The sequence below is a fragment of the Thermobia domestica genome, chromosome 14 (assembly GCF_964235325.1).
Source record: "Thermobia domestica chromosome 14, izTheDome1.hap1.1, whole genome shotgun sequence".
Lineage (NCBI taxonomy): Eukaryota > Metazoa > Arthropoda > Insecta > Zygentoma > Lepismatidae > Thermobia > Thermobia domestica.
Genome location: NC_137467.1, coordinates 6,747,168 through 6,773,725, shown reverse-complemented (window position 1 = coordinate 6,773,725; position 26,558 = coordinate 6,747,168). Strand labels below are relative to the sequence as shown.

General features: G+C 37.7%; 1 protein-coding gene across 3 annotated transcripts in view; it reads right to left on the bottom strand.

Annotated features, from left to right (window-relative positions):
• The window catches only part of LOC145669488 (guanine nucleotide exchange factor for Rab-3A-like), a 260,862-nt gene that overhangs the window by 108,339 nt on the left and 125,965 nt on the right, over positions 1 to 26,558 (bottom strand). Inside the window, exon 1 of one of the 3 annotated variants that reach the window (XM_081737665.1) lies at positions 19,411 to 19,646. The exons of the other annotated variants lie outside the window; for them this stretch is intronic. The gene's annotated coding sequence lies outside the window, so the exon portion shown is untranslated. Of the gene's footprint in view, positions 1 to 19,410; positions 19,647 to 26,558 lie in introns of those variants that run through there. 3 annotated transcript variants of the gene reach the window in all.

The following is a 26,558-nucleotide window of genomic DNA, read 5'->3' as shown; positions in this document are numbered from 1 at the left end:
AGAGGTCCATTATCTATCATAAGACATGGGTACATTGGTGCACCCCGGGAGGGGTACTTTGGCCCACCCCTTAAATTTTGGAAAATGCTCAATTTAAACATTTGGTATTATAGTACAGGACCTCAATATGTATCATGATAAATTTGGATGGTCTACATCGTTCCCTTTTAGGGGTACAAAATTGCCAAAATATAAACGTTGTACCACGTGTTTGGTTTTTTGGTCCATTTTATCCCCTTTGATGAGATTCTATTACCTTATATGATTACAGGGGTCCATTTCCTATCATAAGACATGGGTATATTGTTGCACCCTTCTTAAATTTTGGCAATGGGGGTCCACTGAAATTGTCCAATTGAAGCATAGTACAGGACCTCAATATGTTTCGGTGGTCCTATTGTCCAAATTTTAAGTACAACCACGTGTTCGGTTACTGACTCAATGTATCCTATTTGATAAGGTATGGACGGTATCTCCTTTCAATTTGGTAGTACCCTTCGGGTGTAGTACGGTCACGTGATCAATGATTTGGTTTTGATGCGCGACGAGGTCCCTGGTCAATGTTCTCTAGGAAAGATTCTTGGCATTTAAAACTTTTTTTTTTCAACTTTTCAAACTAAAAAAAAATGAAAACAAAAATTGAAACGAAAAAATTTCGAAACAAAAATGTTCAAACAAAAATTTTAAACAAAAAATTCGAACATTTTTTAAACTTAAATTTCAAACAAAAAGTTTTTTTAGTTTGAAACAAAAAAAATTTTAAACAAAAAAATTGGAAACGAAAAATTTCAAAACAAAAATTTCGAACAAAAAAAAATTTAAACAAAAAATTTTGCAACAAAAAAAAATTAAAAATTTTCAAACGAAAAAAAATTTCAAACAAAATTTTGAAACAAAATTTCAAACAAAAAATTTGGAAACGAAAAAAAAAATTGAAACGAAACATTTTCAAACAAAAAATTTTGAAAGAATAAATTTACAAACAAAAAAATTTCAAACAAAAATTTGAAAAAAATTTGAAAAAAAAATTTTCAACAATTTTTGAAACAAAAATTTCAAAACAAATTTGAAACGAAAAATTTTCAAATAGAATTTAAATCAAACAGTGATCAGCTTTCACGGTTAACCGTTAAACTTTATCCGGTTTTTAACTATTCGATTAACAAATAAACGGTTTTCAACTATTCGATTAACAAATAAACGGTTTTCAACTACTCGATAAACAGATCAACTGTTTCTTTCCTTTTCACACCAGTGAGTGCAAGAATTTACAATCTAAAACAAAAAGAAAATTTGTACTCGCTTTAAATACGCATCATTTTTGAAACAAGGTGTTAGTGTTCATCATGGATACACAGTGGAAACATCCATTTACCTGTATTCTCGCAGGGCCTAGTGGGTGTGGAAAAACGTATTTTGTGAAGCGATTACTGTCACATCTCCCAACCATGATCAATGCAAAATTTCGTAAGATATACTGGTATTATGCAGAATGGCAAGACGTGTATGCAACAATGCCAGTTCCAGTAGAATTTCACGAAGGACTTCCACGAATGAAAGATTTTCAGCCTCACGATGGACCACATTTGATTATTATTGATGACCATATGCGAGAAGTGAATAGTGATATTGTTGATATGTTCACAAAAGGATCACATCATCGAAATATTAGTGTGATTTTTATAACACAAAATGTATTTCATCAAAGTAAAGCAAATAGAAATATGAGTTTAAATTGTTCGTATTTGGTGTTGTTTAAAAATCCACGTGACAAGTCACAAATCAAGCATATGAGTTATCAAATCATGCCTGAGCATCCACTGTTTCTACAAGAAAGTTATGCAGACGCAACAAGAAATCCACATGGTTATTTACTGATGGATCTTAAACAAGATACACCCGATGAAATGCGATTTCGTACAAATATTTTTCCCGACGATTTGCATCATTATGTTTACGTACCAACAAAACATGTTTAAATTATTGTGCATGTGAAAAGAATGATTTAGTCTGTCACGATGTCTCCTACAGTGAAACACGCTGATCTGCTACGTGCTCTGCACAAAGCTAAACCAAGATTGCGTAAAGCTATTATTGCCAATGCAGACACTTCATTAATTCATAGTATTTGTGAATGTTGTTATAATGTCTTAAAAGGCAATGTTCCACTGACAAGTGCGCAGAAGTCAAGATTAAAGCGTTACAAGAACACGCTCCGCTATCTCGTAGACAATACAAAATCATTGGATAAAAAGAAGAAACATTTAGCCGTACAACAAGGAGGATTCTTACCTGCATTACTTGCACCTATTGTAGGAAGTGTGTTATCCAGTATTTTGTTTAAACAATAAACATCATGGAACATAGCAAGAAGATGGTTTTAGTGCCACCAGAAATGCTTCAACGAATGCATGCATCATCATCCCGTGCGAGTGAAAATCGAGAATCTAATCTTGATCGTGAAATGCAATCCATATTGAATACATCGTATCCAAGTGATGAAGAAAAATGGAATCAGTACAATAGAATATTACAGAAATATCTTTATGTGATACGTAAACAAGAAGAACCAATACCACTTACAATTACATCAATGAAACCTGATGGTGACGTCCCGAATGTTGACGATAGCACGAAACAAGAAATTTTAGCCGCAATACCACAAATGTATCGTAAGAAAGCCGAACTACTATTCCGTCGTTTAAAACAAGATGACGCAATTACGTGGGATCATAAAGGAACAGTGTACATCAACGACAATAAACTACATGGATCCAATATTGTAGATTTAATGTGCGATGTGACTCGACCGAGGAAACATTCTAATCCTCAAGGCTGGGAATTGTTTTGCAACTACCTTGCATCGTCAAACACACCTCAAGAATTGATTGGTAATCCACGGAGATTAAACTATATTGTCAAGCATAATAGTACAACAGCATCTGAAGGATCTGCACCACCAAAACCGGCACCTGAATTATTTTCTTCCGGAGAAGAAGAAGAAGAAGAAGATGATGATGATGTTTTAGAAGTCCGACCAAAAAGAAAACGTATCATTCCACAATGGTCAACGTACAAACCATGAACAAAAAGTTGAAATCCATTTATTACAATCCAGCACACCCTGCATCATTTTCTACTGCAAAGAAATTATGGCAAGCCACAGGAAAATCTATACCTCTAGCCAAAATAAAACTTTGGTTAAACAAACAACCTACCTACACGTTACATCGTCCTGTACGTCGTCGTTTCCGTAGAGATTTTTATCTTGTCAACAATATTGATGATCAATGGGAATGTGATTTAAATGATTTACAATCACTTCAAAACTATAATGACAATTACCGCTATATTCTTACAGTGATTGATGTGTTTAGTCGGTACGGGTGGGCTGTACCACTAAAATCAAAAAGTGCCGAGGATATAGTGAATGCATTTGAAATGATTTTCCAGGACAGGAAACCAATTGTACTACGTAGTGATCAAGGAACTGAATTTACCAACAAGACAGTACAAAAGTTTTTCAGGAAACACAACGTGCAACATGTTACAACAAAGGATCCAGATATTAAAGCCAGCATCGCAGAAAGATTTAATCAGACATTGAAACATCGTATGTGGAAATACTTTACCAAATATCAAACATACAATTACATCAAAGTATTGCCTTTACTTGTAAAAGCATACAATGAAAGTCGGCATTCCAGTATTAAAATGGCACCTGCAAACGTTTCTCAGGACAATTTACTGGAGGTGTGGCATAACTTATACGACAAAAAGCTACAACGTTCAAAACAAGATACGGATTTATCTGTTGGTGATACTGTTCGTATAAGTAAAACAAAACGTATCTTTGACAAGGGTTACCTCGAGAACTGGACTTGGGAAATATTCAAAGTAAAAGCCATTGTACCAAGAAACCCACCAGTGTATCGACTAGAGGATTTAAATCATCAACTTATCGATGGTGTTTTCTACAGAGAAGAATTACAACCAGTACCGCTCCCTTCGACGTTCCTCATCGATAAAATATTACGTACAAGAACAAAAGGTCGCAGAAAGGAGTATCTCGTCCAGTGGAAAGGATATCCTTCCTCATTCAATTCGTGGATCCCTGCAACTTCATTGAAGAAGAACAAGAATGGAACCTGATCAAGATTTTTACGTTACACTTCCCAGTAATAGTTCCATGGATTATTTTCCAGAAAATACATTGACTTCATATATTACGAAATTACAACGACGTGTAGAGTTTCGCCAGAAATGGGATGTGGCAATTGTAGAGATTCATTATCCACATTCTTTGCTGAACATTAACAGTGAAAACAATAAAATATATTACAAATCATCAAGTAGTAATGATCAAGAACCGTGGAAGGTTGTAACGATCCCTGTACGCTATTATAACAATATACGGGATCTTATTCATGCAATTAATATACATCATAAAGAAACCAATTTATTTATATCTCATGACGCAACTAATAATATATGCCTCATAAGACATCCCAAAAAGGAAATCCATACTTCTGTACAAATCTCACCAAGTGTTAGTTTAATGCTTGGATTTGAACCGAAAAGTGATTTAAAAGATATGGAAAAGGGACAATATACACCGGATGTACGATTAGGCTTACCATCACAAATGTACGTCTATTGTGACATTATTGAATCTGTCATTGTTGGAGATACAATGGTACCCTTGCTACGAATTGTCAACATGGATCCTGTGAATCATACTTTTGGAAGTCATGCAGTACAAATCTTTAATCCTGCACATTATGTTCCGGTGGAAAAAATGAATTTTGAGCAAATACAAATCGATATAAGGGATAGCACAGGTCATCGTATGCCATTCACCTTTGGAACGGTGTGTACAAAACTACATTTCCATCGTCGTCGTCATGACTGATCCGTATTTGCAATACTACCAAAAACAAGCGTTGTCCGGTATCGGCAACGTCTATGTGGGAAGTCCCTATCAAGCAGGACATGGCATTGGAAGTTTCCTTGGTGGCTTATTTCGTTCAGTGTTACCACTTGTGAAGCAAGGCGCTAAAACTGTGGGAAAAGAATTATTAAAATCAGGTGCCAATATGATTAATGATGTTGTGATCTCGAATCAACCGCTGGAAGAATCGTTTCATCAACGTATGCAAGAGGCAAAATCAAATTTACAAGAAAAAGCTAAAAATAAGTTGAAAACTATGCTGGGAAGTGGATATCATAAACGAAAATGGGATGACTGCTCTCAGTTTGAGGTTGACCTTCCAACGATCAACAACACCATCAATCCTACAAAGAGACGTAAATTATCACATAAGAAGAAGAAGAAATCATTGGCATCGTCACCAGATATTTTTGATTAATTCAACGATGGCTTTCTTACATCATCAATCCTGTGAATGTGTAAAAAGTGAATTGGACATTTTTTCAACGTTGCCCACGCAAACCAGTGTTCTGGACAATCGTATTATAGGCTACAAACCAATTAGTTCAATAGCTGAAAATTCACCAATAGAATTTGTAGTGAGTGATAGCAGTGATGAATATATTGATTTGCCACAAACCTTATTGTACATCCAAGCACAAATTGTGAAACCAGATGGTTCCTCCTTCATCAATACGGATAAAGCAATTGCACCTGTCAATGATTTTCTAAATGCTATGTTTAGTGAAGTACAAATCTACTTGAACAATAAACTGATTTCATTTCCGTCACATAATCATCCATATCGTTCGTACATGGAAAAACTGCTCAATTATAGTGATGAAGCTAAAAATACACATTTACAAACAGCAATGTGGTTTCAAGATACGGCTGGTCATATGAACGCAACCACAAGTGAGAACAAAGGATTTCAACAACGCTATGAACTGACAAAACAAAGTATGAAATTCGATATGATTGGACATCTTCATTGTGACATTTTTAATCAAGATAAATTTTTAATTCATGGAGTGGAATTACGTGTGAAACTTATTCCTGCAAAACCAAACTTTTGTCTCATGGCCGGTGAAAGTGGTGTCAGTGCAAAAATCAATATTCTAGATGCATCGTTGCAGGTGAAAAAAGTCAACATTAGCCCTAGTGTTAAATTGGCACACAATAAAATTTTACAATCTACACCGGCAAAGTATCCTCTGACAAGGGTTCAAATGAAATCATTTACCATCCCGAAGGATATACAATCCAAAACTATTGATAACCTGTTTATGGGAACATTGCCAAATCGTATTATTGTAGGATTTACATCGAATGAAGCATCCAGTGGAACTATTACCACCAATCCATTTGAATTTCAACATCTAAACATTAATTTCTTTACACTGTACGTGGATGGAAAAGCTGTACCTTCAAAACCATTGCAACCCAACTTTGAAGAAAATCTCTACATTTCATCGTACCACACATTGTTCTCAGGCTCTGGCATACATTTTACCAATACTGGAAATACAATTTCAAGAGCCGACTACAAGAATGAATATACACTGTTTGTATTTGACCTAACTCCCGATTCTTCTGCTGGAGATTGTCACTATTGGAATTTACAACGACATGGAGCCATCCGATTGGAAGTTCATTTCCAAGAGAAATTAGCAGCACCTGCAAACTGTATTGTGTATGGAGAGTTTTCCTCACTCCTAGAGATCGACCACCAGCGCAACATTATCCTGGACTTTTAAATTACAAGGTACGTATACGTTATGTATCATTTCCATTCACGATGTTGAATACATTACAATTAGCTAGTGCTTTACACGGTAGTCCGTTGTTCAGAAATCATTTTACCGGGGTATTTGCAAGCGATGAGTTGCCCTCACGGATTTCTCTTCCTCTGGCAATCATTGTAAATACAGATCCATCCACAAAACTAGGAAGTCATTGGATTGCAATTTATATTGATAATCGCGGTGTTGGAGAATATTTTGACAGCTATGGCCTTCCTCCTTATGTACCACAACATGTTGCATTCTTAAAACTTCATTGTATGTACTATAAATATAATAATAGCCAAATGCAAAGTCTTGGTTCATCCGTATGTGGCTATTATGCTTATTTTTATTTGTGCTGTAAAGCCCAAGGAAAATCTCTGCGTGAAATTCAATACTTGTTCACAACAGTACCCACGGTTAATGATCGTAGACTGCTGCAATATACCTTCCAGGTAATTTTATCATATTTATCATTGCAAATGTATTGTTTAATCATCATCTATTTCTATACTAATCATCTTTTTCCTCGTTCTTTTTTACAGAATTCACAATACGAAGCTTTGCAAACGGGTGCTATGCTGCAAAACATGGAAACAAATCATTACAATCAAGAAGAGGAGGCGGTCTAATGAAGAAACCCAGCTCAATATACAAACATTGTCAATAAGAAAGAAAAAGAAGAAACCAGAAATATGAATAAAATACAATTTATACTTATTTATGTGTTTTTATTGTTCATTCCATATACAACGTTATCAGATTCTCCTAAAGAACTGTGCGATATAAGACGAGAACCCTGGACAAAGTTTCCACCTAATTCCTAGAGAACATTGACCAGGGACCTCGTCGCGCATCAAAAACCAAATCATTGATCACGTGACCGTACTACACCCGAAGGGTACTACCAAATTGAAAGGAGATACCGTCCATACCTTATCAAATAGGATACATTGAGTCAGTAACCGAACACATGGTTGTACTTAAAAATTTGAAAATAGGACCACCGAAACATATTGAGGTCCTGTACTATGCTTCAATTGGACAATTTCAGTGGACCCCCATTGCCAAAATTTAAGAAGGGTGCAACAATATACCCATGTCTTATGATAGGATATGGACCCCTTGTAATCATAGGATCTCATCAAAGGGGATAAAATGGACCAAAAAAACAAACACGTGGTACAACGTTTATATTTTGGCAATTTTTGTACCCCTAAAAGGGAACGATGTAGACCATCCAAATTTATCATGATACATATTGAGGACCTGTACTATAATACCAAATGTTTAAATTGGGCAATTTCCAAAATTTAAGGGGTGGGCCAAGGTACCCCTCCTGGGGGTGCACAAATGTACCTATGTCTTATGATAGGGAATAGACCCCTATACATAACCATATAAGGTAATAGGACTTCATCCAAGGAAATAAATTGGGCCAAAATACCAAACACGTGGTTGTACTAAAATTTTGGCAAATTTGTATCCCTAGAAGGGAACAAGGTGGACCACCCAAATTTATCATAATACATGTTAGGGTGCAGTACTATAATACCAAATGTTTAAATTGGTCAATTTCCAAAATTTAAGGGGTGGGCCAAGGTGCCACTCCCAAATTTTTCAAGGGGTGCACAAATATACCCACATCTTATAAAAGGGAATGGACCCCTATACATGACCATATAACCATATAAGGTAATAACACCTCATCAAAGGGGATAAATTGAGCCAAAAACCAAACACGTGGTATAACGTATTGCTTACGTTTATAGTTTTGGCAATTTTGTACCCCTAGAAGGGAATGAGGTGGACCACCCAAATTTATCATAATAGATATTAGGGTCCTATACTATAATACCCAATGTTTAAATTGGGCAATTTCCAAAATTGAAGGGGTGGGCCAAGGTACCCCTCCCAAAAATTTCAAGGGGTGCATTAATATACCCATATGCTATGAAAGGGAATGGACCCCTGTATACGCCCATATAACCATATAGGGTAATAACACCTCATCAAAGGGGATAAATTAGGTCACAAACCCCCGAAATTTGACTTTTTGGCAATTTTTTACCCATAAAAGGGAACGACATAGACACCCAATACTGTTAGAGGTACATACTGTGGTCCTAGGCTACCATACCAAATTTTTAGATTTGGCAATTTCCAAAATTTAAGGGGGTGGTCCTAGGTACCCCTGCCAAAATTTAGGGGGTGAGCCAAGGTACCCCTGCCAAAATTTAGAGGGGGTGGTCCTAGGTACCCCTAGGTCATTGACCCTGGGCCAAGGTCATTGACCTTTGACCTATGACGTCACAAAGGTCGGGGTCAAAGTCCAAAGTGAGACCAAGTGGGGCGATTACTACTTACACCTTCTTTCTAGTTAGCAATTTGTGTGCATCTATACATAGGCTGGGCATTTTGCAGTGAGCTCGCCCGCGCTCGTGCTTACTTCTTTCAACTGGGCTCGCACTCACTCAGGCTCAGCTCACTTCTATCAACTGGACTCGCGCTCAACAATCTAAAGTGGGCTCGCACTCACTCGGGCTTGCACTCATTTCTTTCAATTGGGCTCGGGCGCACTTCTTTCGAATGACCTCGCACTCACTTCTCTCAACTGAGCTAGCACTCACCTGTCTCAACTGGGCTTGCGCTCACTCGCACTTGCGCTCAATAATTGTGCCCGAGCCCGGTTGAGCGCGAGTGTCGAGCTCGCGAGTTTGGACACCTATGGTATGTATACATGGGCTGGGCACTGAGACGTGTGCAGTGTATTCATATAAGATATGATCTATCTGAAGCAGGAACTCTCAGCACAATGACTGAGACTATAATATAACACAAAAAGTCAATTCAAGGTCCTTCTATCAACGCTCGGAGATAGACATTTCCTCTCAACAACAGACAAGAATTAACATTCGGGGGAGGGGGGAGAGGAAGGGGTTTGGGAAGAAGAGGAATGGCTGGTTAATCTCCTTCCTATTGAAGCCATCTTGTGCTGGCTGAAAGACATCATAAATGGCTGCCTCAATGATAATACAATTTTTGTGGTGAGTGAAGATGATAAAAGAACTTCCGTCCGTCGAGCATTGAAGAGTCAGTCTTTCATTATAATAGCACCCGGCTTCCAGCTAAAAGCAGAGTTAAGAATGGAACAAGAAAAGTGGGAAGCTTCATATGTAAAAAAGATTTCAAGCTCTTTTTGGTCACACAATAAACTAACACTCATCCTACTGTAAAAAGAACTCACGCTTGGATAAATTTGTAATTGCGGTTTTTACACTACAGGGGACCAACAATTATCCGAGTCCCGGTTAATCGAATCTCTGAATTAACTGTCTTTTTTTTAATGCAGATTACAGTTGTTGACTTGTAAGAGATTATGGACATGCGTATTAACTGTTGCTAAACCACAAGTCCCAAATGAAATGAAATGAAATCTGAGTTTTACGTCCCACGTTATGCCGGTTAGGCTAAAGGAGACGGTGATGATGAGTAATGAATGAAATGGTGGAATGAAGAAAGTGGGAGGAAACGGGAGAACCCCGAGAAAACCCACGTACACGGTGTTTGTCCACCACAGAGTTCACTTGGCGGGGGCTGGGATCGAACCCGGGACCCCAAGCACCAGAGGTGAACGCTCTACCACTGAGCCACCGCGGCCTCTCCCAAGTCCTAAATCTTCGGGCTGGCATTATGGATCGATATAGCATCAAAGAGACGTCAAAAGATGTTCCACAGAAAACAAGTACTGAAAATAAGTTTTGTATAATATGATACTGTATGTTTTTTTTATTTTATTATATTGTAACGAAAATTAATGAAAATGAAATGAAATCTTTCAGTGTAACGTCCTACGTTTATGCCTGTTAGGCTAAGGGACAAGGATGATTAAGAGTCTTCATTCCGGCGAAATTAAAATACCGCTAATTTTACAGTAATTATGTGATATATTCAAATAGATAAAAGATAATCAAAATGTGGAACAAGAGCGCCCTAGACAATATTATTTTACATGAGAAACCGTTATCACGACTCACTTATCTGCTTTCGATTTCGAGCCATTTTGAAAATCAGCATTTATTTTCGCGTTTTCTAAACAACTGAAAATGGAAAGCCGCTAGGTGAGTTGTGATAACGGTACCTCACGCAAAATAATATTGTCTAGGGCGCTCTTGTTCCATATTTCAATTATCTTTTGTCTATTTGAAGATATCACATAATTACTGTAAAATTAGCGGTATTTTAATTTCGCCGGGATGAAGACTCTTAAGGCATGAATGATGATGGAAGAACTGATGGAATGAGAACGTGGGAGGAAACGAGTACCGCGAGAAAATACACGGACACAATGTTGTCCACCACAAACTTACTTGGCCGGGGGTCGAACCATGAACCTTATGCACCAGAGGTAAGAGCTATACCACTGTAGCCGCCTATACTATAATAAACAATTCTTGTACATAAAATAAATAATTTTGTCATTTATACTACATATTATTGTATCTAATAACAGATGATCTCCGTATTATCCCAGTTCCTTGCATATCCCAGGTAGACTCGGTCCCAATTAACACGGACAATCGGGAGTTTACTGTAGCCTGAGGATGCTAGATCTACTAATACTTTAGTAGTCCATGGGGTCATGAGAAAAATAACTTCAAAGCTGAGATATAAATAAATGTCCCAACGTTATATCCCAATATCCCAATGTTATATAAACAAATATCCCAATTACAAATTTAACCAGGCGTGGGCACTTTTTACCAGAAGCATGAGAGTTAGTTTTATTTGTTTGTTTATTGATGTTCCGTTGAATTTCTGAATTACAAGAGGCAACATATTTAAATGTTTAGAAAGAAATAATTACGGATAATAATAAAGATATGCCAGGGCGCCGATCCTGGGGGTCAAGGGGGCCCGGGACTCCCCAAAGCTCATGTGGGCCCCCATGTATTTTTATGAATATATATTTTTATATGATTTTTTATTGTTATATGTATTGTTACATGTATTTTTTGTATGAATGGGCCCCCCAAAGTTACAGGGAAATTGACGCCCTTGAAGATATGAGGAAAGACAACGCTGACTAGCGACAAGGAATAAATGACACTATTCTGTGCAAAATAATCAAAGTGACCATATGCTTAATTTGTAGCAACTCTTGAGTTCGTAGCTCCTCTTAGAAAAATGTTTTGTGGTAACTAAATACAATTCCATTGCGTTTATCCTTTCAATTACGCCTTTATTACTGACAGGACAAGTTACACTAGGTTCAAACTTTTACCTTGCTATTCTCCTTGTTAAATTACTTTTATTTGTAGTTAGATGCGTTAAGTTTAACTTTCTTCATTTATTTCCATTTTCACTAAAACTCTACATCTGAACTTTGAAGCAAGAACGCTACTCCCACATCTTTCTATAGCAATATTGCCAGATCAGACACGAATTCCGTACGACGAAAATTATCACTAAAAAAACACATTCCAGTGACAAAAATTTGCGTCCCACAAAACAGTTATACCAAGACTGTTGGCCCAAATCATGTAGATATTATAAATCTCTGTTTGTTATTGGCTCCTTTCCAAGCCAAGAGGGAGTTTCTTCATAGGATAACAAGGCGTATCTGATGGTGAAAAGTAACAAAACACAGGCCCACATTCACATGCTGCGAAAAATTACTCAACAACAGTTAACACTTGGTATGTGATGATAGGTTTTGTGTTACAGGTCAGAGGTCGACACATGTATCTTATTAAGGCATCTGTCGTATGTAACACAAGGACTCATGTGTGCAAAACTACAATGTGATTGTCGGTGTAACTCTTTCACAATGTCAGGAATGGCTTATCAGTAAATATTACGGTTTTAATGCTACAAGATAAAGAAAGTTTAACTAGTACCCTAATGCTTCTATACAAGAATTATAATATTAGGAAATATTCTTTCTTTAGCTTAATGTTGTCCACGAAAAAGAGACGAGATAAAACAAGAAAATATTTTTCCATCTCGTCTCGAAAATGTTATTGAACTCTCGTCTCGATGATAGAATAACTGTTTCTCCTCTTCGTCTTGATTCTCGAAAATAAGCTATCGTGGCTCAGCGAGCATTTATCTGTGGCGCGTGGGATCGTAGGTTCGACCACAGCTCACGTCAAGTGGGATTTGCGGTGAACAAACACCGTGTGAGTCAGGGCCGTGCCGTGGAAAATCAGCGCCCGGGGCGAGAGTATACGACGGCGCCCCCATACATATATTCCAATTATTTTTCCTTTATTTTGCCTCTATTTCTCCCGATTTTTTCGCCCCCCTTAGTTCGGCGCCCGGAGCCGTCGCCGCGCTCGTTTCCCCCACGGCACGGCCCTGGTGTGAGTGCATGCTTTTTTTTCCCCTCGGGATTCTAATGTTTTCTCCCACTTTCTTCACTCCACCATTTTATTCATTCTTATCATCGTTGTCTCTTTTAGCCTAGCGTGGGACGTAAAACTGAAAGATATTATTGGTCGATTCTCGAAAACCTTTTCTCGTCTGGTTTTGAAAATTCATGATCAAAATTTATTCCCTGATTTCTTTCTTTATTTAATTTAGAAGTTATCCGAATCCTTCTGTACCACGAGACTGTCCCAACCGCACGAAGGGTGTGATAGTACATTTAAACTATATTTATTATTTAAACTATATTTAACTACATTTTAACCATATTTACATTTAACTATATTTTTACATTTAAACTATATTATTACCTACATTTAAACCATATTTATATTTATTAAACTATATTTATTGTATAACGACTTGCGTATTTTTAAACGTTGATAAATGCTCTTCATTGTGTTCGTACAATAACTTTATCACGTAGTTCTTCTACTATGAATCATGCAACAATAAAGCAGTGTTTGACATTCAAGGCTTGGGTGTTAAACAACACGAGAATTTTCATGTTTGTCGTGTTCTTTCGAACTTAAAACTGTATTTTCTCGACTCGTTTTTGAGATGAGTAGGGATGCGCACGAGACGAGTCGAGACAGGATTTTCCTGACAAAATTCGAGTCGAGACACGGCTCTTCCAATAGAGAAATATACGGTACATTTTTAGAGTCGAGACATCACTTTTACAGCACATTTTCGAGACGAGACAGCCACAAATCTTGTCTCGTGCGCATCCCTAGAGATGAGACGAGAAATTCCTCGTCCCATTGGCAACACTATTTACGAGGTATGATCAAAAAGTAAGGTGAATCATTTTATTAGAAATAAAGTAACAAGCTTACATGGAATTTGCTTAAATCTCCTTCAAAGTACTATCCTTGGCTAGCAATGCACTTTCTCAAGTCCATGACTGGAAGCATTTCTAGAAGGCTTCTTTTGGAAAGGCGTTCAGCTGCTCTGTCGTGGCTCTCTCAATGTCAGGAATGGTTTTCCTTTGAGCATGGTTTTAATTTTTGGGAAGAGCCAGAAGTCGCATCGTGTTAACTCTGGTGAGTAAGGAGGATGTTGTCAGACAGGAACACCTTTCCCGGCCCAAAACTAGCGGATCAAAAGCAAGGTGTAGCACGGAGCATTTTTGTGGTAAAGAAAGAAGGCATTTGCCTATTTAATCGGTGGTTAAAATACATTTCACAGACCCATACGAGATGTTTAATTCTTTGGAAAACTCTCGAATTGTCATTCGCCTGTTTGAACAAAAAAAAAAAAAATTGTGCCAGTTTTTCGTAAGACTCTTTGGCACTTTTTTTTCAGCTTAGAACAAAACTTAATGTTGGCGCGCTAGTGGCAATACCCTCTTAACATATCCTTACTCTTCTGCCTCTGAAAGTCAACTGACATGTACTCGTTCAAACTCGACACTGACTGTACCAAAGGTTTAGGCTACTGGGCTTACTAGCTGAAATGAATATAACGTCGATAGATGGCACTGTGCAACTACATTCACCTTACTTTTTGATCACACCTGGTATAGTGATATGTTTGTAATTTCTTCCAATGTGACTTCTCTCAATATACCACTTGAAAGAAACCGCATATTTTTTTAAAAAGAAATTTTCACAATAAGAGAGCATAATTAAAACAAAAAAGCAATATACAATACTTGTGTGTTTATTTATATGTTGATAACTAAAATACATCAACGTTTTGAGAAGTACAAAGATCATCGCCGCAGAAATGGAAGTTTAAGTATTGGATACTATTATGTGCCAATCGAACCCAGTGACCGTGTTTGTTACTCATCTCTCAAAATGGCTAGCACGTGTTTCTATGTTCGTTGCTCCAGGTTCGATTCCCGTTGGGGATATTTGACTCGGATACAAACGCGAGTAGTGGTTTGGATAACGGCTGCCAACTTTTTCCTTCGTGAAAATCATCTGTTGCCCGGTTTGAATTTAGGCAACCAATAAAACATATAAATCAAGATGTATAACTTTCTGGTACTTTGAAAGATGGTTAGACAACCAAATCGATCCCTGTGCTGTGGTGGGTTGCATAACTTCGATTTTCTGACAACTACTGCAACTCCAATTTGAAAACCATCAAGAGAGTCACACTCGAAACTGAACATAGTAGGCTATTTATGACTGAGAGCTCCCTAGTAGCTAAGCGATTAGCGCACGCACCTTTGGTGTGGGAGACCCCGCGTTCGATTCCCGGTGGGAGCTTGTTTGATTAGGATCCCATTTTAACCTGTAAGTTTTCATCTCATATAACCTCGCTGCTAAAAGGAACGCTAAACTCAAAATCAAGTCAATTCAAATCACAAGTCCTGAATGTTGTAAATGCACTTTCTTAATTGTAGAATTTATTTCAAGGAAAGAAAAGTAGTACTTGAATAACAAATTCATAGGAAGCCAAAAAAGCAAAAATTTCGTTTTAAAAGATCTTCATCCCCCTCGCTTTTTATCAAGAGAAAACCTCCGTCCAAATAAAATAGGCTTTTTTTTATTTGATTAGAGTTTAACGTCCCTTTCAGGAGGGAGGCTATATGAGAAGTGGATCTATAGCTTAAAGTGAGGGACCGAATCACAAGAGCTTCCGCCAGGAATCGAACTCAGGTTCCCCACGCCAAAGGCGCGTACACTAACCCCTTAGCCAAGAGGTAGATCTGAAATATGATTTTATGGAGAAAACGCACGTATCTATTGGATTCGAATGAAATGGGTTTTTATGGGGGAGGGGGATAATTTCAACATATATCTGTTGGATTCGAAACCCGGTCATGATTCTGGTAGATGTTTTCCTAGAGTTTTTCGACTCGTATATGGCTTTAGTTCATTTAAACAAAGTGAAATTCTTGTCAATAGAAAAGAAGAAAAAATACTTAAAAAAATAACCATAGTATAATTTCATAACTACCGTTACACTTCAGACGAATTACGGTAAACGATTTTCTATATAGCAGTAAACTCAAAGGTTTGTATTTTACAGAATATTTCTAGTTGCTATTGAATTAAAAATAATTTTGAATGTTTGAAGCACAGAGTATTTATCGACCTGTACTACTTTATTCAATGTATCAGTTAGTAGAAACATGGCTATTATTGACAAAGGACCACTGGAAGGTAGCAAGTTTCCGTGTAGGAACGCTTGGCCCCAAAACTCCCCATAACTTCGCCACTGATCTTAACACAGTTTTCTATACCTCTCAAGTGTTTAGCAGGAAAGAGCTATGGGAAAACGACACGACTGAAGTGGAAAAGTGTTGCTAATTTCCATGCAAAGTTGTGTGACATTTCTGGGGGAAAAAACAAAAGCTACAACCTACTGTCCTATATGCAAATTTACAACATCGTGTTAATGTAAATCTTAGTGTGAGTTCGCAAACATAATGCAACAGAATTTGCTGCCTGTCGTGATAAATGGAAAAGATAGGTGTTAACAGTCTTTTCATATATTCCTAAGCACGCAATGGTTTTGGGAATATCAAGATAATTAAGGTTTATTAGAGGGAATAAATTAGAAATGGGAGGTTAAATGACAAGAAGCTGCTTTCGATGTTTATTTGTTCGTCGCTAATTGTTCCTTAAGGATACAGAGAATAAGTTCTTCCGAATGTTTGGAGTATCGGCTTCCGAGCTTGAGTTTCGGGTGGGAGGACCTTTACCAATTTAAAGTGTATGCCGTCTCAGGTTCGATTGTTTAGTCGAGAATATAAAAGAAAAAACTCTCAGTTTAACGTCGCACGATTATGTTCTTTGCGCTAAAGGAGACGGACGAACTACGGCAGTTGAATGATAATGGAAGAATTGGTGGAATGAGGTTGCGGGAGGAAACAGAAGCACCCCGAGAAAACCCACGGACACGAGGTTGTCCACCACAAACTTACTTGGCAGGAGAACGAAAGCAGGGAACCTACGAACCATAAGTAAGCGCTCCCACTGAGACATCATGCCCCCAAGCCTTGAATCTCAGATGAATCTCCCATTTCCAAAGCAAGAACCGTAGCTATTTGTTTACGACCAAGGATTTAGGATTCAGGATTTAGATTTCTGGTCTTTCGGCATCTGAGGCTATTTAGCCCGTCACATTCCAGAGATTACGTCCCTCGGCGAGCACACTATCCGGGAAAAAGGGAAGAAAGGAAGCTATATAAGTTAGGTACCACCCCGGCATTTGCTTGGTGTGAATGAAGAAAACCCAAGAAAACCTCATTCCGGATGGCTAGCCTGAAAAAGCGTTTTACACTTTTTCGACCAAGTGCCCCCACCGGAAGTCGAACCCGGGACTTTACGACCAAGGAATATCGTCTCCCTGACAAATGAAGAGAAGTTGCTAAGGGTCTCTTTTCTTTCCGTTGTGAATGTTTCCTTGTCACAGTGAAAAGGAATCTTTCAATGAAATGCAATCTTTCATTAAACGATTACGTCCTACGATGTTTGACCTTTTAGGCTAAGGGAGGCAGATGCTTAAGGCAAGCGAATGATAATAGAAGAATTGGTGGAATGAGGTCGTGGGAGGAAACAAGCATACCCCGAGAAAACTCACGAACACGAGGTTGTCCACCACAAACTTACTTGGCGGGAACCGAAGCAAGGACCTTACGCACTACAGATAAGCGCTCTACTACTGTGCCCCCGTGGCCCCAATTGTGGAGACAAGTTAATATTGTCAAGTTCCTTGTTGTATGACTTATCCAAACAGCCATTATTTCGTTGGCCCTAAAATTTTGCTGGCCCCCTCTAAACTTTTCACGGTAGGCTTTGCAAATGAACTGTAATATGATTGGATCGGGGCCCCCCTAACTTATACCGGGCCCCCGTACATTTTCGAGCTGGCTACCGGCCTGTTCTCATGGCCGAAACTACTTCACCAACGTCTTAGATTTGAAACCCTGTTTGGTGTTACGTGATTCACCTAACTATAAATTGATAAAATGATTATGCGAACATAATGGAAAGTAATTATCAACGTTTAAAGATATGAAAGTCACTACACAATATAATTCAATAATAAATATGATATAAATGTTATGTCATATCCTTTGTGGCCATCTTATGGCGCAGAAGGATTATGATCAGTTCAAGATGAAATTACGAAGAAAAAAATCAGGGCATAAAGTTTGTGCATAAATTTATAAAACGAGACGAGAAAGGGTTTTTTTTTTGAGAATCGAGACGAGACAAAACACAAAATTTATAAAAATGAGATTAGAAAACCATTTTTTCGTCTCGTGGTCAACAGTATTTAAAACAAAACATTGAAATGTTGAGCTGCCTCTTGATACGGGGGAACAGGAAGAAGTCCGGTGGTGCCACATCAGGGCTGTAGGAGGGTAAGGCAACGTGGAAACGCCGAATTCGGTCAGGAGATCCCTCACAATCCACGCCCAATTGTTTTGAAACACCCTGTATATCATATAGTATGCATACCTAACATTACTATACTGTACTAATAATATGAACATTATCATATGAACTTGCTTTCCATTTTAATTTGAACATGCGACAAGTTTTTCTGAAACACAACACCAAATTAGGTACTTTTATATCAAACATTATTATTATTATTATTATTATTATTATTATTATTATTATTATTATTATTATTATTATTATTATTATTATTATTATTATTATTGAGCCGCAATGGCTTAGTAGGTTCTCTTGCGGTTCTCCCAGTTCCTTCCACATTCTCATTCCATCAAGTATTTCATGAAATGAAATTTTCCATTAGGATAATTTCGCCCTACGATTATGTCTGTTAGGCTAAGGGAGGTGAGTGATTAATGTAAGTAAATGATGATGAAAGAATCTGTGGAATGGAACGGGATACTCCAAGAAAGCCTTCGGACACGATGTTGTCCACCAGAAACTTACTCGATTGGGGATCGAACCAAGGACTCCATGCACCAGAGATAAACACCCTACCACTGAGCCACCATGTCTAATTATTTTATAATCGAACATTTTAATTAATAATTTGGATGGCATTTAGAATCTTCCCCAACTCGTTTCAAGGCTCCAGAACCGAGTACCTTGGTTTTGTCTAAATTGTGATAAAGGTAGAAAACAACGAGCGCTGCGGGGCTTCTAACACCCTTTGCTCGCTCAGCTATATTTTGTCAGTAACATTGGAAATCTTGTATGTGCAAAATTGGGGGGGAAATTAAAAGATACCCAATAATTTGTCTTATTTGGCTTGTAGGGCATAATCATAGGACGTTAAATAAAATAACAACAAGAATGAAATAGGTGGTTTGATACTTACTATGTTGAAAAAATTCCTCTCGTTATTAAGAATCAGACACTAAAACAGTGGACGTAACCATTAACGCTAATAGGAAAATTTTCACCATCTTTCAGCACTAAAAATACACTGTAGTGTACGAACAGCACATGATGCAGAAACACAGCACAGTACACCACTAGTACACTTCATATCACACACACATGCATGTATGGTGTTTTGTCGCAATCAACAACTAACGAAAATGACCTCTACCCGTTGGAAGACTGTGGATTATTACTGTTCGTTGAAGGATACGAGAGGAGAAGGTTGCCCTTGAAAAGTGCACTTACAAAAAAAAAAAAAAAAAGTTACGTCAAAGCGTAGAAACCCAGCTGGCTGTATAACCCGAACGATCACAGGTTAAAAGAAAATCAAAACAACGCCACACAGCAGTTCATGTGAGATGCATGTTTTAAAATCTAATAATCTAATAATCTGAATAGCATTCCATCTCTCGCTACAGATATAGATAGAGTAGATCAAACTCTAGAAGTTTGTTAATCGGATTTAGTTCGTTCACTGTGAACGCGCGAATTGTTAGAACTAATAAGATAATATTAACAGTTTCCGACATTGAGTTGATAAGATTACCAATAACTACTTGATACCATTGTATTTTGCATGAGTTTACAACCATTGAATTACAAGAATTCCAAATATTTTCTGCTTTTTCTTTGTTTTTAATTTTTTTTAAAAAATCATTATTTTTCTTCAAACCGTAAAGGTACGAGGAAAATGTTGAAATCCTTTGTATTTCAGAATTCCATACTATTATTGGTGTTGAACCAAAAAAAAAAAAAAATTGATAATCTTAGTGTACGGCTTTTCAGTGTGTTCGCAACGCGTTTTTATGGCCCATGCGTACGCTTGGAATATGCTAACCATGTACAGTGGAGTCTCGTTAATTCGAACTTGGATAATTCGAAATATTGGATAATTCGAACAAAGTCCATTCCAGTGGCGAAGGGTGGTAAGAGGCCCTGAGGCCCGGCCTACCCATTTACTTTAAGAAATTATAATTTATAATTAATTCATTTGCCTTAAACAGAATGCATGATATTTTCTAAGTTGAAAAAAAAAATGTTCGATAAAGAAATCGTGGTTGGCACCACTGCTGGGAGACTCACCGAGCAGTGTCTCAGGCGCAGTAGAACTACCGCCAAGCTACTCAGAAAATCCTGCGAGAGAACGTGTTGGAAATGACGTTTTCTTCACCAGCGTATAACCTGCGAAATAGACCGGCCTCAGCGCTTATCGACTTTCGTTTCTACCTACTAGTTTCTCTCGAGACCTTCGATTTCGATTCGATATATCAAACAAATAAAGAGCAAGATAACGTGGGCTCCATTCCGTTCCAACTTTGCTTAATTTTGCGGATTCAAACGCAACGCAAAAACTGGAACAAGAAATTCTAAAGGCGCTACGCCTATTATCGCAAACTAATGCCCGTTTATTCCGTTGCGTTGGCGCAAACCTGTACGAAATCAGACTCGTTGAGCTCATTAGAAAGAGTGTGTGTTTTGAGATTTGAGTGATTTTTTCTTACATTTGCAAAAGTGAATGAGAGAAAATGTCAGTATGTGGAGAATATGAATATACGTAATATAATTCCTATTAAAGAACCTTCTATGTGAGTGGTCTTTTGGAAATTAATGTGTTATTAAGGAACGATAACGCCTGTGTTGAAAATAGAACAAACAGAGGGCAAGAGAGTTCTGCATGCATTGGTTTATATAAATCTGATTATTTAAGTCTCATTCTGTTTTTAAAGGGAATTAAGTGACACACAAAATATCTTGATTGAATGCTTATCATGTGTTTTGAACAATATAATTAAAGACAAAGTTTTACAAGCAGAGTTTGTCTCAGTACATGTAGACTAAACAACATATATTTCTTGTGAAGCGCAGATAATGTGATAGTCCATCATCCCCACCCGATCACGCCAATTAAAACAAATTGCATTATGGCGAATTAAGATCATCTATGAGTCACATACGTCATTTTCATTATGAAAATTGAGATCCGGATCGAAGAAGTGCTGTCGATGAACTACAATTGCATTAAATTTATGTGAATTCGTCTTCTTGTATTTCTGTAGTAAAATATTTATGTCTAATCTGTTTCATTTTATTATTATTATTATTATTATTATTATTATTATTATTATTATTATTATTATTATTATTATCGTTATTATTAGTAGTAGTAGTAGTAGAACATTGGGCCTACCCTCTTGAAACTATCACCCTTCGCCACTGGTCCATTCCCCTTGAAAACTGTATTGAAAACAATAGTAAAAAATCGTGGATAAATCGAACTTTTGAACCTATATTTTGCATAATTCGAAGTAAATACAGCAGAAAATTTTTAATGTTGGACAGATGTAAACAGAGATATACAGTTTTAACGTGTTTTCAGTTATCCAGATGCAGCCATAAGGAAGAGTAATACAAAAGATAAATAGAAAATCTATGTAATGATAAAGATGAAGGTGAGTTGGGGGAAAAGTAAAGATAGAGAACGTGTGCCAATCTCATCTTGTTTCAGAATTGGTTGAAAATTTAAGATGAATTATTGATAAAGTCAACCAAATGTTATTAATATCGTATTCCACACAATGCATGAAATTCAAGATTTATTGACCGTACAAAAACAATCAAATTTAAGCAAATGAGGTTTACGACTTCTTAAAAGTGAGAACAAAATATTCAAATTGTTACTGGTGTGTAATTGTTTGGGCTATTCAATGTATGTTGTAGTGTTGTACATAAATATATTTTCCATTGTACACGTAGTTTGAATTATGTGAAGTCAATGTCGTTTGTTAGTTTGCGGTATTCGATCACGCAAATAATAAGCTGCTTTAAAGGTAAAGTCTACACCATATGAATAGTTTTTGATGCACAGTACTTTGTTTTGTTTGTTGTTATATATGTGAAAATGAATGTTGTTGGATAATTCGAATTTTGGATAATTCGAAGTTTTTTCGTGTCCCCTTGGACTTCGAATTAAAAAGAGTCCACTGTATTTAAATGTGAATATCTAATCACAATGTGCTACAAACGTGAAAGCAATAAAAACGAGCAGAATATGTCGGCTCGAGCGTATTTGGTGTGTTTCGGTACAATAAACCGCCTGCTGTTTCGGAATCGGTAGAAAATATCTAAAGGAAGGATAAAAAGGAAAGAAGTGTTGCCAGACAAGGATATTTTTTTTTAGCAAGACCTTCCTTCCTATCTTCTCACAAGAAATCAACTGAAGCAGGTCATTCTGATCTACCTTTCCGGCGCGGGAAATGAAAAAAACAAAAAGACCTGGAAACCCTGATTGGCTCACAGTATGATTTATAACTCTGGCGAAAGTAAAATTACCGATTAGCCACCTAGGTCGAGTGCACTGCGGGGGGGGGGGGGGTAACTCATCGAAAACGCATCCACGTAGACCCCATAGCCTAACTCACAAGATAATACTGTATGTGTCAATGTAAAAGGTCATGTGTAGTTTTTGACACGAGCGCACAAATATTTTTTTTTTTTTGTTCACAGGAAGGGAGTGTGGTGGCTCAGTGGTAGAGCGCTTACCTCTAGTGCGTGAGCTTCATTGGTCCGGCCCCCGGCCAAGTAAGCTTGTGGTGAACAACTTGTGAATGGGTGTTCACAGGATACACTCGTTTTCTCGTGCATTATCATTCCACTAGTTCTTCCGCCATCATTCACTTTGTTTCAACATCCGTCTCTCTTTGTCTAACGGACAGAAAGTGGGACGTTAAACTGAAAAAATAATGTTGGGAGGGGTTCAAACTGGTGAAGGTCTGATGCTACAACAGTACGTCTACGTGGTATGAACTGGTGTTATTCTGTACCGTAATTGCCAAGTACAAACACTTAATTTTTCAGGAAAACAAGAATTTTAGGAATAATCCAAAAAAAAATGGATCAAAAGATTGCGATTTTGGGCAAATAAGTAGTTTTTGGATCAGGGGTCAGAAAAGTTTGGAACGGCTCGCCTTTTTTTTTTTTTTTTTTTTTTTTTTTTTTTTTTTACGATATAAGCTAATTATAGTGAGTTAAGTGATAGTTTGGGTTTGGCTACACTATATGTAGTTCTCCAGATGTAAGGCGTACAAGAAAATGTTTGATTGAATGAAATATATTGAATTTTTTTGGATGAGGGGCCACAAAATTTTTGAAAGGCCCCTAAATCGAGTTTTCAATTTTTTTTTTCTTTCCACGGAATAAGCATATCATACTGAGTAAATTGTTAGTTTTGTTTTGGCTACACTATATGTAGTTCTCGAGATACCAGGGAAGCAAGAAAGTTCGTGCGCTTTTATACTATGGAAGAAAACTGTCAATTACAGGGTTTTAACGGTTTGTTTATTCGGCAAAATAGCCTCCATTTGCTTCTACAACCTTCTCCCAGCGCTCAACAAGCTTGTAAATGCCAGTTTTGTAGAATATTTGTTCCCGAGACTCGGAAAACTCAGCAACTGCATTTTTGACGTCTTGTTCAATCTTGAACTGCCTGCCACGCATAAAATTGTCTATGGCCAAGAATAAATGGCAATCCGAAGGGGCGACATCTGAGGAGTAGGGAGGATGAGATACAAGCTCCCAAGCAAGTTCTGAGATTACTTCCAGTGCCTGTTTTGCGGTGTGAGGGCGCGCGTTGTCCTGGTTATAGAGCACACCTCTTTTGTTCACTAGTGCTGGCTGTTTCTGGGTCAGTTTGGTGGCTACCGTTCTCAGTTGTGATGAGTACACATCTTTGGTAATTGTCTTACCACGTTCCAAGAATTTGTAGTGCACGATACCGTTTGTAGTCCACCAAACACAGAGCAAAACCTTGTGTTGATGGATGTTCGGTTTTGCAGTCAAAGGCTTTGGATCATTCGGTGATAGCCAATGGTATCACCGTTTCTTATTGTCATACATGACCCACTTCTCGTCACAAGTTATTATACGGTCCAAAATTGGACAGATTTTGTGTCTCGTCAACAAAAATGAACAGATATTCAGTCTTAGAACTTGGCTTATAGCGGTCAGCTCGTGAGAGACCCATTGACCCAGTTTTCAGGTCTTCCCCAAATGATGCAGACTTACCCGAATAATTTTCCTGCTTACCTCGAATCGGTGAGCAAGTTCCTCACATGTTTGACTGGAATAATCTTCAATAGAGGCCTTCAGGTGGTCCATATCCACTGATTTAGGCCTCCCAGAGCGAGGCTTATCTTGAAAGGTCTCATCACCAGTTGAAAAGGTCTGGAACCATTTTTGTGCTGTACATTTACTTATTACACCCTCTCCGAGCGCAACACATATTTTTCTAGCTGCTTTTGCACAATTTGTCCCCAATTTAAACTCGTAAAGCAAATAAGCTCTAAAGCTCTAAAAACTTCATTTGACACTGACATGATCACGAGCGATTTTTACACCCTACACTGACAAATGCGTTGTTATATTCATCGTGGCTGATGCGTCAATGAATAAGCTTTCCCAAACAGTCAAAACTTTCATGCTACGGGGACAGGTGTCGCCGCAGCAGCCAAATGGAAGCGGGAGTGGTTCAAAAGCGCACGAACTTTCTTGCTTCCCTGGTATAAGGCGTACATGAAAATTTTTGCCTGAAATATATTGCATCTTAAGGTCCAAAAAAGGATTCAACTGAGAGATTGGTTTTATAAGAAATGAAATGAAATCTTTCAGTTTAACGTCCCACACTTATGACCTTTAAGCTAAGGGAGACCATGATTAAGAGAAGTGCATGATTATGGAAAAACTGGTGGAATGAGAAAGTGGGAGGAAACGGAAGATCACCGAGAAAATCCACGCACACGGTGTTTGTCCACCACAAAGTCCACTTGGCGCGAGCTGGAATCGAACTAGAGACTCCATGTAGGCCTACCTGAAGTGAACGCTCTGCCACAGCCACCGCCACCGCGACCCCTCGATACCCGGTGGATTCCAATTATTATCCTAAAGGACATGACCGACGGACGTTAACAAACAAATACAATTTAAATAGTAGGATCAGTGTCGTCCACAAAGGAGAGGTTACCGATTTCTAACCCCGCACTTCCTCCAGGATCTTATGGAAAAGTATAGATTTAACATATTAAGATTTGATAAAATATTGCAAATATCCTGCAACGAATGAACTTGGGTCAATTGAACTTCTCCCATTGATTTTGTGCTAATTACGACCCGGGTTCGATTCCCGGCGGGAGCTCATGTGGTTCGGATTCCACGTTAATTAGTAGGTCCACGTCTTATATAGCCTCGCTGCTGAACGGGACGTTAAACTCAAAACCAACTTAACTCAACTGTGCTAGTTACGATTGTTGAGGAATTGTATTAGGGCGTTTTACCATTTCTTTGAAATCAATTTCGTGTTTGTGTTCTATATCTACACCTGTACATCCCGCCTTTTTTTTGTGAAATGCGTTTGTGTTTCGTCAACTATTCTCCTCTTTCTTCGAAGTTGCTGATGACCACCTCCTTCGCAGTGATGCCAACCTTAAACGTTCCAAAATCTCATATCGAGAGGAAAAAAATTCCATTTTGCTCTTGAATTTCCCAGGCTCTACAAAATTTCAAATAAAATATGGAAGGTAAAGCTAGTGTATGTTACTCACACTCTTCAATATATGAGTGAATTCAGACCTATGTTAGTCAAACACGTTATGAATAAGTAACAAAGAGACAGAATTGAAAACGTTGACAAACATAAGTACATTTTGTTGTTAGGAATTAGTATTTCTGTCACAATCTTTGATGGAACGTAACGATGCTAGATGAGACAAACTTTATGCCCTATTCTCCAGTAATTTCGTGTGGAACGTTTAGGAAAACGGTTTTTCTCGTTTGGTATCTTTTAAATACCATATTTGTTCATATGTTCCATGGTGCTTATTTTTTGAGATTCTCAAGTCACTGTATAAACCACATCCATACTACTATGCACTTTACAGTAATCAAATTTGACAAGTAGCACTGATTCAGCATTTATTGAAAACTGATTAGTTTACTTCCCGCCCATAGAGAAGTTTATTGACTTCGATATATGCTGCTGATTTCAACGAAAATTTCCTTTATCCCTATTAGAGAAATTAATATTCAAAAATT